The sequence below is a fragment of the Panthera pardus genome, unplaced genomic scaffold, assembly GCF_024362965.1.
Source record: "Panthera pardus isolate Hobbes unplaced genomic scaffold, ASM2436296v1 HiC_scaffold_26, whole genome shotgun sequence".
Classification (NCBI taxonomy): Eukaryota; Metazoa; Chordata; class Mammalia; order Carnivora; family Felidae; genus Panthera; species Panthera pardus.
In genome coordinates, this window is record NW_026526832.1 from 5,627,171 (window position 1) to 5,643,400 (window position 16,230).

General features: G+C 46.3%; 1 long non-coding RNA gene across 1 annotated transcript; it reads right to left on the reverse strand.

The window, feature by feature from the left end:
- Nucleotides 1-8,522: 8,522 nt before the first annotated feature.
- LOC109265375 (uncharacterized) lies at nt 8,523-10,886 on the reverse strand. The gene is made up of 2 exons (XR_002079161.2): nt 10,778-10,886; nt 8,523-9,261 (listed from the first exon to the last, which is right to left on the reverse strand). It is a non-coding gene; the product is annotated as an uncharacterized LOC109265375 (long non-coding RNA).
- Nucleotides 10,887-16,230: the final 5,344 nt, after the last annotated feature.

Below are 16,230 nucleotides of genomic sequence, written 5' to 3' on the forward strand. Positions count from 1 at the left end.
TGGCCAGTTGGTAGGTAGAAACTACCAGGCTGCAAGCTTCATCTACCTTTTAGGGAACTATAGTTTTTAAGTTGAAACACTAGTATTTAATTGTAGATTACAAATTTCAGAAGGAAAGATAGATATGGCTAAGAATATAAACTATAGGGTTAATTTTTTTATTTATATTTGTTCCAAGAGCATGTAAAAACCACTGGAGAATTTACTTAAGAAATTTTGGTGGTGTTTTTCTATTATGTATTATCTATTTGTAGATATCTGTTCATTTTTATTTGGTACATAACACGGGATATCATAGAGAACCAACAAAATAAAGAATGAAAATCATTGGGATTTGGGACAAATCACTTCATCCTTTTAAATCTGTTTCCTCGTTTGTATGTTTTTAAAAATGTAATACCTCCTTCAGAGTGGCTAGATTATATAGATAATGGATGCAAAGTGATTTGCAAGCTATCAAGTGCTACATAACTATTAGGTATTGTTGATGTAATCATTTGTGACATGTCCATCATGTATGCTTTATGATGGTGTAGCCCAATAAAAATGACGATGAATATGTCAATGTGTCAAAAATGACGATGGAATGTGTCTTTTTATCTTTTTTTAAAAATAAGTTTTCTTAAACAGTAGTAAAGTCTGCATCTTTTGAGATGATCGTATGGTTTCCTTTCATCTCTTAAGGTGGTAAATGACTTATTTACTTATTTAATTAATTTTTATTTAAAATGTTTTTTTTTATTTTAAAGAGAGAGAGCACTAGTGGGGCAAAGGGGCAGAGGGAGAGAGAGAGAATCCCAAGCCGACTCTGACGCGGCGTGGAGCCCAGCATGGGGCCCGATCCCACAATTCTGGGATCATGACCTGAGCTAAACTCAACTGAGTCATCCAGGCACCCCAATGTAGTAAGTTACAATGATAGATTTTCTAATGTCAAAGAATACTTGCATTCTTGGGATTATCCAATTTCATGATTTTTCCCACTTCTGGAAGAGTTTGTGTTCCTTGAATGTTTAGTTGCTTTCACCTCGTTAACTGGATTTATTACGTGTGGAGTGTGTACCTTGGTTGGTTTTAGGGGCTATTCAGATCTTCTATTTTTTTCTTATTTAGATTTTTCTATTTCTGAAATTAAAAAAAAATTTTAATGTTTATTTTTAAGAGAGAGAGTGCGAGCAAGGGAAGGGCAGAGTGGAGAGAGGGAGGGAGACAGACTCCTAAGCAGCCTCCAGGCTCTGAGCTGTCAGCAGGGAGCCCAATGCAGGCTTGAACTCACAAACTGTGAGATCATGACCTGAGCTGAAGTCGGACGCTTAACCTACTGAGCACCCAGGCACCCCACTATTTCTAAAATTTTTTAATTGCGTTTTTCTAAAAAAAAAAAAATTATTTATTTGTTTAAGTTTATTTATTTTTGAGAGAGAGACAGAGGGTGAGCAGGGGAGGGGCAGAGAAAGAGGGAGACAGAGAATCTCAAGAAGGCTTCGCACTGTCAGCACAGAGACTGATGCGGGGCTCGAACTCACAAAACCGTGAGATCATGACCTGAACCAAAACCAAGAGTAGGACACTTGACCGGCTAAGCCACATAGGTGCCCCTAAAAAAATTTTTTTTTTTGCCATTAAGTTGTTCAAATATTTTTACAGTATTTTCTTTAAAATCCCTGTTTTACTATGCTATGTCCTCTTTTTCATTCCTTGAAATGCTTATTCATAGCCTCTTTTTCTCTTGCTTGTGTTTCCAGAGGTTTGCCAATTTTACTAGTCTTTTAAAAGGACTAGTTTTGGGACTTTGGGGATTTTAACTGTATAAAGAAGTATCCGTTACATAAATAAAATTCACCCATTTCAAGTGTCCGGTGAGTTTTACAGATGTAATATCCATTTAACCACCACTATAATTGTGTGTGTGGGTTTATAGTACGGTTTCTTCCTTCTCTTTCTCCCCCGTCAATTTCATTGACCTTTTTAATAACCCAACTCTTAGTTTCATTGATTTTTTCTATTGTTTACCTATTCTCAAGTTCATTTGTTTCTGTCTAATCTTTATAGGTCATGGGCAGAGAGACGGAGAGAAGATGCTGACCTGGGGTTCTGCCTTTATTGGGGTCTGAGGGTTGGGTGCCTAGGATTTCTCGGGTTCACTCTGGTGAATTTGAAACATAAGAGCAGGACTTAGGGCACAGGATGGGGAAAGTGGGGTCAGTCCAGCTGTCAGTTATGTATGTTACCCAGGGCTTTCTGAAAGGGGAACATGGGTCTCTCACCCAGTTGTTTTACCAGTAACTGACACACAGCTGGCAATATGTGTATTCGAGATGGATGTCTCTACAATGGATGCTTGGCTATCAAAAGCTTAATGTCAGACACTTAGACTACAGTTAGTTTTCCAAAAATGGTCCTTCTAGCTCCTTGCTTCTTACAAAATGGTTGGTTCGGAATATCCAATGCAGATATTTTGCATATCTCTATTGCCGGATCATGTCAGGGACTATCAGCTCTCTCTTTACTCCTAGATATAGAATCATTAGTGTCTTTCTTTTCAATTTAATTTTATTAAAAAAATCTTTTTTAACATTTATTTATTATTTTTTAGAGACAGAGTGAGACAGAGCATGAGCGGGGGAGGGGCAGAGAGCGAAGGAGACACAGGATCCAAAGCAGGCTCCAGGCTCCGAGCTGTCAGCACAGAGCCCGATGCGGCGCTTGAATCCACGGACCATGAGATCATGACCTGAGCTGAACGAAGTTGGACGCTGAACCGACTGAGCCACCCAGGCACCGCTTTTTAATTTTATTTTTAAAGTTTATTTATTTATTTTGAGAGAGACAGAGAGCTCAAGTAGGGAAAGGGCAGAGAGAGACAGAGACGGAGACAGAGACAGAGACAGAGACAACTCCAAGCAGGCTCCGTGCTGCCAGTGCAGAGCCTGACGCAGGGCTCAAACTCGTGAAACCGTGAGATTGTGACCTGAGCTGAAACCAAGAGTCAGATGCTTCACGGGTGAGCCACCCAGGCACCCTGAGTCTTTAAATACAATCAGATTTGAGAGCCCATTCCAGGACCCCTGGAACAAATTCAGGAAACTTATCCTTAAAATTCTGTTTTTCCAGAACCACTGTTGGTACCAAATTCTGTATCAGTCAGGGTTCTCCAGAGACACACAACCAATAAGATATATATATATCTAGGGGCACCTGGGTGGCTTGGTCGGTTAAGCATCCGACTTCGGCTCAGGTCATGATCTCACGGTCCGTGAGTTCGAGCCCCGCGTCGGGCTCTGTGCTGACAGCTCAGAGCCTGGAGCCTGTTTCAGATTCTGTGTCTCCCTCTCTCTCTGCCCCTCCCCTGTTCATGCTCTGTCTCTCTCTGTCTCAAAAATAAATAAACGTTAAAAAAAATTAAAAAAAAAAAAGATATATATATATCTATATATCTATATATATCTATATATCTATATATATAGATATAGATATATAGATAGATATAGATATATATATATCTTACTGGATAAATAGTGATATTTATTACAAGGAATTGGCTCATGCATTTATGGAGACTGAAGTCCCATGACCTGTTGTCTGCAAGCTGGGGGCTCAGGAAAGCTGGTAGTGTAAATTCCAGCCCAAGCCCACAAACCTGAGAACCCAGAGCACAGAGGACAGGAGAAGACCCAGTGTGTCAGCTCAACAGTCAGTCAGGGGGAGCCAATTCAACCCTCTGCCTTTTGGTTCTATTTAGTCCGATAACATATTGGATGATGCCCACCCACACCGGAGAGGGCCCTCTGATTTACTCAGCCCCTCGATTCGAACACTAATCTCTTCTGGAAACGCTCTCACAGAGACATGCACAAATAATGCTTAACAAGATATTTGGGCATCCCTGGCCCTGTCAAGTTAACCGTCACAGGGACACCTGGGTGGCTCAGTCGGTTGAGCTTCTGACTCCTGATTTTAGCTCAGGTCGTGATCTCACACTCGTTAGTCTCCAGGCTGAGCATGGAGCCTGCTTGGGATTCTCTCTTTCTCTCTCTCTCTCTCAAAATAAATACATTTTGAGATGTAAAATAAAAACATTAAAGAAGTATTTATAAAAATTAACCATCACACTAATATGTTTTTATATTATACCAGTTAGTCTTGTACTTTCTTTTTGCCTGTTCCCCTCTTCTTTCTTGTTTTCTTTCGGATTGATTAACAAATTTTAGTTTTTACTTTACAGGTTTGAAATGTACATACTCTTTCCATTCTTTTTCATGGTTATTGTTAACATTTTAACAAGCTGAATTATATTAAAGCATGCTTAATTCATACTCTTATTCAATTTCATTGTAATCCCTCCAAAGACAGTAAGGACCTTGGGATATTTTAGCTTCAATCACTCCTGTCTCAGTTAGTTATTGCTGCATAGCAAAGCATTCTAAAATTTAGTGGCTTCGGGGCACTTGGGTGGCTAGATCGGTTAAGCGTCCAACTTCAGCTCAGTTCATGATCTCATGGTTCATGGGTTCAAGCCCCGCATCGGGCTCTGTGCTGCCGGCTCGGAGCCTGGAGGCTGCTTTGGATTCTGAGTCTCCCTTTCTCTCTGCCCCTCCCCTGCTCACATGCTGTCTCTCTCTTTCAAAAATAAACAAACATTAAAAAAATTTTTTTAAATAAAATTTAGTGGTTTAAAACAATAGCTACATATGATTCCTCATGAATCTGAGGTCAGCTGGATGGTGCTGCTGATCTGATCTCAGTGTCTACAGTCAAGGGATGGGTTGGCTGTGTGGCTGGTTGGTGGAGGATGGCCTCGGATGGGATGTCTCTGCTCTCCTCCCTCCTATTCCAGGGGGCTAGCTCAGACATGCTCTCCTGGTGGCAGAGGTCCAAGAGAATAAAGGCACGCAAGGCCATTTGAAGCCTCCGCTCAAATTTAGCGCACCAAAACTTTCAGCACATTCTACTGGCCAACGCAGGTCACAAGGCTGGCCTGGATTCAAGAGGAGGGGAAAACAGACTCCGCCTCTGCATTAAGGGAGCTGAACAATCACATTACAAAGGGTGTGGACACAGGGAGGGGCGAAGAACTGGGTCAGTCTTTGCAATCGATATACCGCACTGACCGCCCCATCCTAAGCGTTGTTTTTACAAGTACTGACATGGTCACTGTTTTATACAATCAGTGTTTGTTTGGATTTGCCCACATGTTTATCTCTATTCCTTCTTGCATTCCAGAAGACCTTCCTTCTGGAGGCATTTTCTTTCTTCCCGAATGACATCTTCTAGAGGTTACTCTGGTGAGGATCCGCGGATGGCAAATACACAGATCCATGTAACCACCGGCCAGCTTTAGGTCAAGATACAGAACATTTCCATTATTCCAGAAGGCTCCTTCTTGCCTCCTCTTTCCAGTCAATCCACCCCATCCCACCTCGTCTTCCCAGCGTCTCACCTCCCTGTCCCCAGAGGTAATTGCTGCTTCGGTTTCTACTATCCTTGACTAGTTTTACTTATTTTTGATCATCATTTTTAAAAAATCATATAATCTGGCTTCCTCACTCCACATTTTGTGTAATCCAACCATCTTGCATGTATCAGCAATTTGTTGTCTTTCACTAATGGTATAAATTCTGTTGTATGAATATACGGCAGTTTGTTTATCTATCCTACTGTTGATGGATATTTGACTTGTTTCCAGTTAGGGACCATTATGAATACAACTGTTATGGACATTCATGGTAAGCATATGTCTTTCTCTTGGAAATAGATACTTGGGAGTAAATTCCTGTGTCATGGAGAAGGCACATGTTTAACTTTAGAAGATAATGTCAAATGGCGTCCAAATGACTTTAGCAATTTACAACACCTCTATCAGCAAAGTATGAGAGTTCCAGTTTTTCAACACTTTATAATTTTAGTCTTTTAAATTTTAATTGCCTGGTTCACGGGTAGTAGTCTGTCATGGTGGTTTTCATTTTCATTGTTCTGAGAACTAATGATATTGATCACTTTTTCAAATGCTAATTGTACATTTGGATATCTACTTTTTATTTTTGTTTACTTTTTTAATTTTTTTAATATGAAATCTATTGTCAAATTGGTTTCCAAACAACACTCAGTGCTCATCCCAAAAGGTGCCCTTCTCAATACCCATCACCCACCCCCCCCTCCCTCCCACCCCCCATCAACCCTCAGTTTGTTCTCAGTTTTTAAGAGTCTCTTATGGAAACCAATTTGACAATAAATTTCATATATTAAAAAAAAAAAAAAGAGTCTCTTATGCTTTGGCTCTCTCCCTCTCTAACCTCTTGTTTTTTTTTTCTTCCCCTCCCCCATAGACTTCTGTTAAGTTTCCAGGATCCACATAAGAGTGAAAACATATGGTATCTGTCTTTCTCTGTATGACTTATTTCACTTAACACTCTCCAGTTCTATCCACGTTGCTACAAAGGGCCATATTTCATTCTTTCTCATTGCCACGTTGGGTATCTACTTTTTAGAAGGTGACTACTCAAATCTTCTGTCCATTTAAAATAATTGTTTTTTTTCCTAAATTTTTGTTTATTTATTTATTTATTTATTTATTTATTTATTTATTTATTTTGAGAGAGAGAGAGAGTGAAAGAGAAGAACAGAGAGAGAGAATCCCAGGCAGGCTCCACGCTGCCAGTGCAGAGTCTGACATGGGGCTCGAAATCACAGACTGTGAGAGAGTGACCTGAGCAGAAACCAAGAGTCAGATGCTTAACTGACTGAGCCACCCAGGCACCCCTCAAATAATTCTATCTTTTTGATTCATTTGTGGGAGTTCTTGGTATGTTCTTGACACAAGTCCTTTGTAAGATATTTGTACTGAGAATTTTATCTCTCATCATTTTGTTATGACAAAATGTAGATAAGTGGGAGCCCTTCAGGCTAGCCCCTCTATCCTTTCCTTTGAGTATGCCCTTGTTTTCTGACTTAGCAGGAGGTTCCAGGCTCATTTTATTCTTTCTTTTTTAAAAAATGTTTATTTATTTTTGAGAGAGAGACAGACAGAGCATGAGCAGGGGAGGGGCAGAGAGAGAGGGAGACACAGGATCCGAAGTAGGCTCCAGGCTCCGAGCTGTCAGCATAGACCCCGACGTGGGGCTCAAACTCACAGACTGGGAGATCATGACCTGAGCCAAAGCCAGACACTTAACTGAGTGAGCCACTCAGGTGCCCCTCATTTTATTCTTTTCTTGCACCAAATCTGGAATCAGCCATTCTCCAAGGATCCTTGGTTCCTTTTAGTGAGAAGTGATGTTTTTGTTTTTGTTTTTATTTTATGGTTTTGACATCTGGAGGTAGCTGTTACATTCTTATGAGCAGACATATTATGCTTTAACCAAGTGTTTCCATTTTAAAGCGTGGCGAGTTTTATAGAACATCTGCTTCACCTAATGCTGATGCAATAGTTTATATGAAGGCTTATTCTACGCGAGCTGCCTTGTTTTGCAGCTCACATAGAATTGGACTCCTTCGAACTTTAGAAATAAAAGGAAATACTGCAGGTGGGAAGGTAACAATTCTACCACCACTTTGGAAAATGGTTGGGCAGTGTCTTATAAAGATAAATATATACCTACCCACTGACCCAGAAAGCTGACTCCTGAGTATTTGCCCAAGATGTGAAAACATTTGTTCCAGAAAAGACTTCCACAGAATGTTCCTCGTATGTAGCGCTGTTCTTGTAGCCAATGGTAGAAACAGCCCAGATGCCCATCAGCAGTATAATGGAAAGACAAATTATGCGATATTCACACAATGGACTATATTACTCTACAATAAAAAGAACGAGTTCCTGAACGAGTGCCGACTGTGATTCTATGTACATGGAACTCTAGAAAAGATAAAACTGGTCCCTAGTGACAGACAATACAAGAGTCACTGCCTCTTAGAGGAGAGGCACAAGGGAATTTTCTAGGGTGGTGAAAATGTTCCTTATCTCAATGGAGGTATGGATTGCACGGTGCGTATCTGTTTGTCAAAATGGTACAGTTAAGATTTATGCATCCAGTATATATAAAATGTCTAAATATATGTGTGTGTGTGTGTGTGTGTGTGTGTGTGTGTGTGTGTGCATGTGATTCATGTCTCTGGGTTTAAAAAGAAATAAAAAGGAAGGAAGGAAATACTAATTGCCTGGCAAAGGCTTAGAGTTAGCTGAGTAGATCGCATTAATTTAACTTCAGGGGAACACTTGGTGAAGGGGGGCGGGCAGGAGATCTCTGCAGTGTTGCTGGACTCCAGTACGCTGCTGTCTAGGAGCTCTGCCTTCCGGTTTTGTGCTTTTAAGGATTTATTGGCCTTTTAATAACTGCCCTGCAGTTCCCCTAGGCTTCACCAGGTGGCAGTGCTGCACCAGTCATCTGAGTGCCCAGGAGGGGTCCCTAGAAATCCCAGTGCTCTCTGGAGCCGCTAAAGAGAACTGGTTTCCTTATGTCATCATCATAATCCACTTTTGAATAGATGGCATGAGTCACCTCGGTTGCCTATTCACTTCACCAGCCTTGGCTGAAAACGACTTTTATCTTTTCCCAAAAATTAGCAGCTAGGGTGCAAATGTGCCACCATAGCAGGTATTCAAGAGAATGTGCTTAGGGCCCTGTTGAAAGCTAGGCTGGAGAAGAGTTCCCCAAATACTGAAATGTCATCTCCCAGAGTGGCTGACTTGTGGCATAGTCCCCTTGGAGGAGTTTGGGGAGGTCTAAATGATTTCCCTCCGATGGCTCCCCTTTCACAGAGCCACGCCGCGATGATTTTCGATGTATTAATGAGCCCCAGGTTCCGATGATAATGACCAACATTTGTTGAACATTTGCCATGTGGCAGGAACGACTTCAAGTGCTAAATATTCATCACATCACCTCCTCTTTAGGAGGGAGGGGCTATGAATACACCAAGCTTCCAAGCGAAGAAACGGATTAAAAGGGGTTCTGTGATGTCCCAGTGCAAGTAAATATGGAGCTGGGAGCCCCTGGCGATGGGACTCCAGGGTTACAAGCAAGGCAAGTGGACCTGGGACTCTCCTGGTCTAGCGGCCGAGTAAAACCATAGGAGACGTGTTTGGGCTGACATTTCCAGGATGGTATTTTGCTTTTCATGTCTTCATAACTCCGGAGTGACTTCACCGGTTCAGCGTTTGTCGGTCTTAGTACATCCCATGGACTTTGCTGACATTTGATCCGGGACGTCCAGCTTGTCTGCTTCAAAAGAAAATAAGATGGCTTGTCTCTTTAGAAGCCTTGTCTGCAGAGAAACAACAAGAAAAAGGATTCTATTTTCTTGTCATTGTCTAGCACATCTTTGTACGCCAATCCCTACAATAGCTCCTACTAATTTAGGTTTGCTCCTTTTTTATTTTTAAGCGAACGGAGTTGCAGAAATATTCCTCCGTTCAGCCGTGCTCCCAGCATGGTGGTGGATGTCTAATAGGTGCTCAGTGAAGGTTTGTGGACTGAATGGTCTTTTGAACTCTTGGAAAAATGCACCTGAAATTATTTTTTGGTTCCAATTTCAGTTTGCCTCATTATGTGGCATATCCTGTTCTCTGTTGGACTAATTGTTTTGGAAAGATGCACTTTCCCCAGGGACAACTTCAAGTCACATTCAGAATCTTTGGTTTGAGTTTTTGGAAGCACACCTTTATCCAAGGTTTCTTATAAGGATTCCAAATTATAGCTCTTTGTTTCAGCCTTACACACACACACACACACACACACACACACACACACACACACACGTTTTAAATATTTTGTTCCTTTTTTAAAAAACATACTTATTTCTAGAAGAGTGCAAGTACGGGAGGGGCAGAGAGAGGGGGACTGAGGATCCCAAGCAGGCTCTGAGCTGACAACAATGAGCCCAATGTGGGGCTCGAATTCATGAACTGCGAGATCATGACCTGAGCTGAAGTCGGATGCTCAACCGATTGAGCCACCCCGGGGCCCCTTCATTCCTTTTCAATACACCCATTTACTCAGCTTGGGACAGGCTGCTTCTAGCTGACACCTGTGAGCACTCTGTACTCCTCCAGCTTGGACAGGACAGGGAGCCCACACACTGGCTTGTCACCCAGTCTCCCATTGGGTCGGGCCTGGAAAGTTGTTACCATAGAAACAAGCAGAGGTCTCAGGATAGGGGAGGAGATCATGACCTGTGGTGGGGAGATGGCTCTGACCCCAGCTTGTTGGATGGAAGAGGAAGGCATTATGGAAAGTGCTCTGGAGAAGGTGCTGAGGGAGTCTTTGGACCCCCCAAATAGAGGCTCTGTGTTGCCATTCCTTCTGTGCATAGAGGTGAAACCTGAGACCCCTTGCCTAAAAATGCTTAACACAGGGAACCACAGGAGGCTTAACCACAGAGAACCACAAGAGGGCACTTGGGTCATGACACGGGATGTCCCGTGGCAGAGAGATACAGGCATGACAGAAGGGCATGTTGGGGCCGAGACACCTTCAGGGTGGCTGTGTCTGGGGATAGAAGGGTGTGGCGCTGGAGATAACAGTTGGTTGTGAGAGGGTTGCATGTGAAGACACTGGTCCATCTGGTGGCTGTATTTAGCTAGGATAGTCTAGGTTATGTTTCAGGAAGAGATTAACTACAGATCTCAGTGCCTCGTCTCCATGTCTCTGCCAAGCAGCCCAGGGATCCAGGCTGATGGACGCCCCACCATCTTGTAACCTCGCCATCCCCATGCAAGGGGAGCAGAGAGTTGTGGGACCTCACACGTGCTCTGCTGTGCTTTGGCCAGGGGCTAACTCACCTCACCTCTGCTTCCGGCCTGTCCACCGGGATCCACCGCATGGCCCCAACCCCACCACAAGGGAGGCTGGGAAAGGCAGCCTCGGGAAGAGGAGGCTGAACTGGGGCTGGGTGAACACGGAACACTATCTCTGTCATAGCATTTAACAAACACTGGGGGGGCAGAACTTTATTAGGGGGCACAAGTAGCCGTGAGGTGTTTTAAGTGGGGGAGCGTTGTGATCCAGTGGGGCCATCTGTGGGCCGCTGTTCATGGCGGTGCTGCTCCGGGAAGGCCGTCCACGGCCTTCGGCTGACACGGAGGTGCAGAGGCCCGGGGCTGCTCCAGGATGCGTCCGTGCTGCTGAATCCCAAGGATTTTCCACCAGAGGGGATGCCAGCTGTGCCCACCCACCGACCTGAAGCAGAAACCGTCTCTCCCCGAAAGTTTCCAGGGTGCTCGCAGCTGCCTGACGTCTCCCCAGGAAGAGCTGCTTGAGCCTCCCTATCAGAGCTTCGGTGTGGAGAAGTGTGGAGTCCTTGAGCCGACCCTGGAGCGTCTGCCTCCAGCGTGCATGCCCGGATCCTGCTCCTTCCGGGGGGCCCCCAACATACTAGAGTTTGGGCCTCCTTCTTCCTGCTGCCCCACTCTGCCTTCCTGCCCTTGACCTCCTGCTGCCTGCTGACACTTGCAGCCACCTGTCGGGTACCTTGGTATCTGCACTCACCTAAGCCCTGCTTTGCTCAGCCTGCTGCCTCCCCTTGGTGCCAAACTTCCGTCCACGCGCCGGTGGGCCATGGGCCACCTCGTTGCTTCACACTGACCTTGGATTGAGTGTGTACCTGGACCCCACGCTTCCTGCCCGGTCCCTGGCTTAGCCTAGGTCCTTGGTTCCAGCTTATTCCCTCCTGGGGAATCCCATCCTGCTGACACCCACGATCCCCATGTATCACACTTCTAAAGGGACCAACCTGCATCCGGGCCCAGCGCCTTCTTCACCCACATGTTCTCCTGGCCTGGCCATCGAGGGGAGGCTGTTTCCTCAGATGGCAGTAATTTATCCCGTGGGACACCCCGCTGGTTACCCTTCCACCAACGCCTTGATGTTCTCAGTCTCTCGGGTTTCATCCTCCGACTCTCCATTTATATTTTCTTCAGTACTATGTACCTTGGTCTGAGAATACTTTCACTCCTGGGGCGTCTGGGTGGCTCAGTCGGTTAAGTGTCCGACTCTCGATCTCGGCTCAAGTCATGATCTCTCAGCTTGGGACATCAAGCCCCACGTCGGGCTGTGTACTCGCAGCTTAGAGCCTTCTTGGGATTCTCTCTCTCTGCACTTCCCCCACTTGTGCGAGCGCTCTCTCTCTCACACACACTCTCTCTAAATAAATAGATAATCTCAATTTTAAAAGAAAGAATACTTTCCCCACTTTGGGACTTTTGGGGTCCCCACTGTAGAACGTGTACATGTATGGGGCAGGTAGATGTAATACGTTTCTCCACAGGTTAAAGGAAAAGAGCCACACTTTCTGAACTGTGTGCTCTGTGAAAAAAAAAAAAAAAAGCCATCTGTAGTCAAATGTGCTTGAAATACCCAGGGGGCAGTGAAGGCTGGATCCACCCAGTGTTCCACTTCCCTTCTCCCTAAGCCACAGAACCCTGGCTTTATTCCAGCAGATTGCCCAGCCCAAAGAGCATGTTTCCCAATCTCCCTGTAGCTACGTGTGGCCCTATGATCAAGCTCTGGCTGATGAAATGTACATTCAAGGTCTGGAAGTGACTTCTAGGAAGGCTGCTTAGAGGAAGGTGGTGCCTCATCCAGAAGGGATATCAACCCGTCCAGGCCATCCCCCAGCCTGGAATGTGAATGTGATGGCTGGATCTCCAGCCGCCATCTGTACCATGAAGCAATCCCAAGGGTAGGAGTAAACAAAACAGAGAAGGAGCCTGTGTTATTGTTGCTTCTTGGAACCACCGGGTTAGCCCTGAATGGCCAACCTCCAGTCTTATTTCATGCGAGAATGCCTACTGTTATTTTAGATTTTCTGAACATTCAACAGAATCTAATCCTAACAGATACACCTGACATAGGAAAAAAAGAAAGAAAACAAAACAAAACACCTCCATCTGGGGGAGTCAGAGTTCACATCAGCAAATTAAAGACAGTGAGAAGCTTTACAATAAAAAAAACCTATCGGAGGCAAAATTCCAATGATGCCTCCTGAAGATTCTTGTCCCTTGGTTATTCAAATACTGTTCTGTGATGTGATGGGGCTTTGCAGATGTAATTAGGGTTACCAATCAGCTGGCTCTCAAGGAGGCAATCCAGGAACATCCAGGTGGGCCCCACTGGGTCCCTAATCACAGTCTAGGAAGCAGACGAGTCGGCCAGAGAGCAGGGAGATAAGGTGGAAGAGGCAAGAGAAAAACAACAGGGAAGTCAGAGGGATTTCAAGTGTGAGAAGGATCGGACGCACGGTTGCTGGCTGAGGGGTGGAGGGGCCCACATACAGGGAGCTGAGAGCAGCTTCGAGAAGCAGAGGGCGGCCCCGGCTGACAGCCAGCACGGCAACGGCGACCCCAGGTAAAGGCACTGCTCCAATCGTCCGATTATGTCATCATTATTTTCACACGTTTGTTTATCTTTGAGAGAGAGAGAGAGGGAGCGAGCAAGTGCTCACAGGAGGAGCAGAGAGAGGAGGAGGCGGATGATCCAAAGCAGAGCTTTGGCTTTGTTCTCAGTCTCAGAGAGACTGACGGCACAGAGCCCGGAGGGGGCTCCAACTCACGGAACAGTGAGATAGGACCTGAGCTGAAGTTGGGCGCCCAACCGACCGAGCCACCCAGGCACCCCTTATTGTGTTGATTTTGAAGCCCTTCCCTCACCGTCCTCTACGTTGGAAGAACCAACTGAAGCAAGGCGGGGACCTCACTGCTCTGGTCACTTGTCTGTTTTCCTGCTGGCACGTTAGCCCATCCCATCCCCACAAGAGCTCTCTTGTGGCCCCGCTGGGGACCCAGGCAACCCCGGAGGCTGCCCGGACCTTGTCGGGGAGCTCTCTACATCTCCAAACATGCTGGGGACAGGTGTGTGTCCCCAAATCCCAGCTACTCGCAACTAACTGAAAGCTTCCCCAAAGCTTCTGGGGCCTTTCTGGGGCCCAGGGTCCTCCCCGTGACCCACTGCTTCCCGCCCCTCATACCCCGAGAATAGCTGAGGGACCCAGCTCTCTCCCTACACCTCCTTCCCATGTATCGCTCCCAGACCTGTACTGATCTGGTCCCCCAAGCCTGGCACAGAGGGACCTGCCTATGGTGCATGGGAAAGGTGGGGTTGGAGATGGCCACAGGCAGGAGTGGAATCCTGACACCCTACTCCATGCCCCTGCAGGAAACTTCAGGAGTGCGTGAGGTGGGAGTGCCCCTGCCCTTCAGGATAAGGGCTGCTCTCCTGGAGCGGGGCTAGGTCTGCCCATGGCAGTGGCTCTCAGTCCACCTGGCCCATCAGAACCCGTGGGGAGCTCACAAAACCCGCATATACCTGAAACCTGGCCCTGGAGAGTCACATTTAGGGGGGTGCTGCAGGTGATTTCGGTGGGCAGCCGAATCAAGGCTCCCCTCAACTGCTAGCTGTGTGCAAGGCCTTTATCTCTGCTCTCTCCCTGTTCTTCTTGCTTGAGCAGCAAGTTTTGTGCTCAGATGACAGCTCCCTTACAGCCCCCCAGAAACCTGTTTTCCAAACTGAAGTTTTGGGGACTTGCATCTTAACGGGAAAAGAAAGTCTCCTGTGGGAATGAAGAGTTTTGCCATTGTCCCTGTTCCTCAAAGGCTGGCTCTTCTTGGGGCGCCTGGGTGGCTCAGTCGGTTAAGCGGCCGACTTCGGCTCAGGTCATGATCTCGTGGTCCGTGAGTTCAAGCCCCGAGTCGGGCTCTGTGCTGACAGCTCAGAGCCTGGAGCCTGTTTCGGATTCTGTGTCTCCCTCCCTCTGACCCTCCCCCATTCGTGCTCTGTCTCTCTCTGTCTCAAAAATAAATAAACGTTAGAAAAAAAAATTTTTTTTTAAAGCTGGCTTTTCTTTGGGTAAGTGTTTGTGGTTCAGAAGCCCCTCCCACAGTTTGATGATGCCTCCTTACATCTTAGGGACACAGACTGGTGTATAATTCACACACACACCCCGCCCCCCGGGGAGTGTGTATATTTAATGTTTTGTGTACCTGTGATTCAGTTAACGGTACTTGTGCATCGGATAAAGGCATTGCATGACACTTGTCACTACAAGCCTCTCATTTTGGATTTGGCCTTCTCTAATGAAATGGGGCTGAGGGCAGCGTTCTTACCGTAGGTCACCCAGGGAGCAAAGACCTTTCCTTTCAAAGAGACCCAGAAAAGCAACTGTCCATTTGCTTCCTTCATACAACACCCTGCCTCCTGGGAGAATACTTCTGAGGGGCTGGCTGTGGGGATGCAGGTGTGCCTGTGACCTCTGGGTGTCAAGGTGTCCCTACGTCCTCTCCCACAGCCTAGGGGGACCCTGGACACATTTTGCCCCATCCTCGGACTGGGAATGCACCAGCTGCATGAGACAGGGAACCAGAGCCCCTCTGTTTGGAACAGAGCCCTGGGAGGGCTGGTCTAGACTCCTCTCGTCCTTCAGTGGCTGTGACAGAGGCTTGGTGGCCAGGTCCATAGAGGTTCAGCGAATGCAGGTGAGAAGTGGTGGGAGGAGACAGGCAGGGCAAGTCCCCAGCTGCTTTCAGTGGGAAACACCAGAATCCAATGGAGGCTTTTCCCTGCCCTTCCTGGCCCTCCCCCTGACCCTCAGGTCATCCTGTCCCGGACACAGGTGGCTTCTCACGGCTTGCCGCCCTGGCCCTACCTCATCTGGTCTTGGCTGTCTAAAGCTCCAGAGCAGGGCTGAGTGGCACAGGACAATGCCCCTGGGCCTCTGCAGAGCGACCTTTGACCTCTCAGGCTGTCTAGCATTACAAAGCCATCTTAGATACTCATTACTCATTACTTAGAGTAAGATACTTAGGCCTCATTACTGACATATGCTAACTTGTGGCCAGCTGATCCATTATGGTCTTTTTGTTTCCACAAACAGTTATGAAGCCAGGAATCTGTTTGTGAACTGGCCACCCCATTTCTCCTGCTTCCATTTCATGCTGCAAGCTAGAACCCACCGTTCCCAGTGGATCGAGATTCTTTCGACCGCTCATTCCATCAACAGGATCATGCACCTATCCTCCTGGTTTTGTGTAGTCAGCGTTGAGCAAGAGGGACAGGTTCTGACCCGACAGACCACCTGAAACTCTCCCACAGAGGAGAATGTTGTTTACTGACCCTCCTGACACCATGCAGTTCAGTCTTCTGATTGTGGTTGGGTGGGCTTGTCTTTCAGGCCTAGCCCCCCTCTTCCAGGCCTGCACTCATGAGGAGCCTCTGCTACTACATCTCGTGTCCTTCCAGAGCC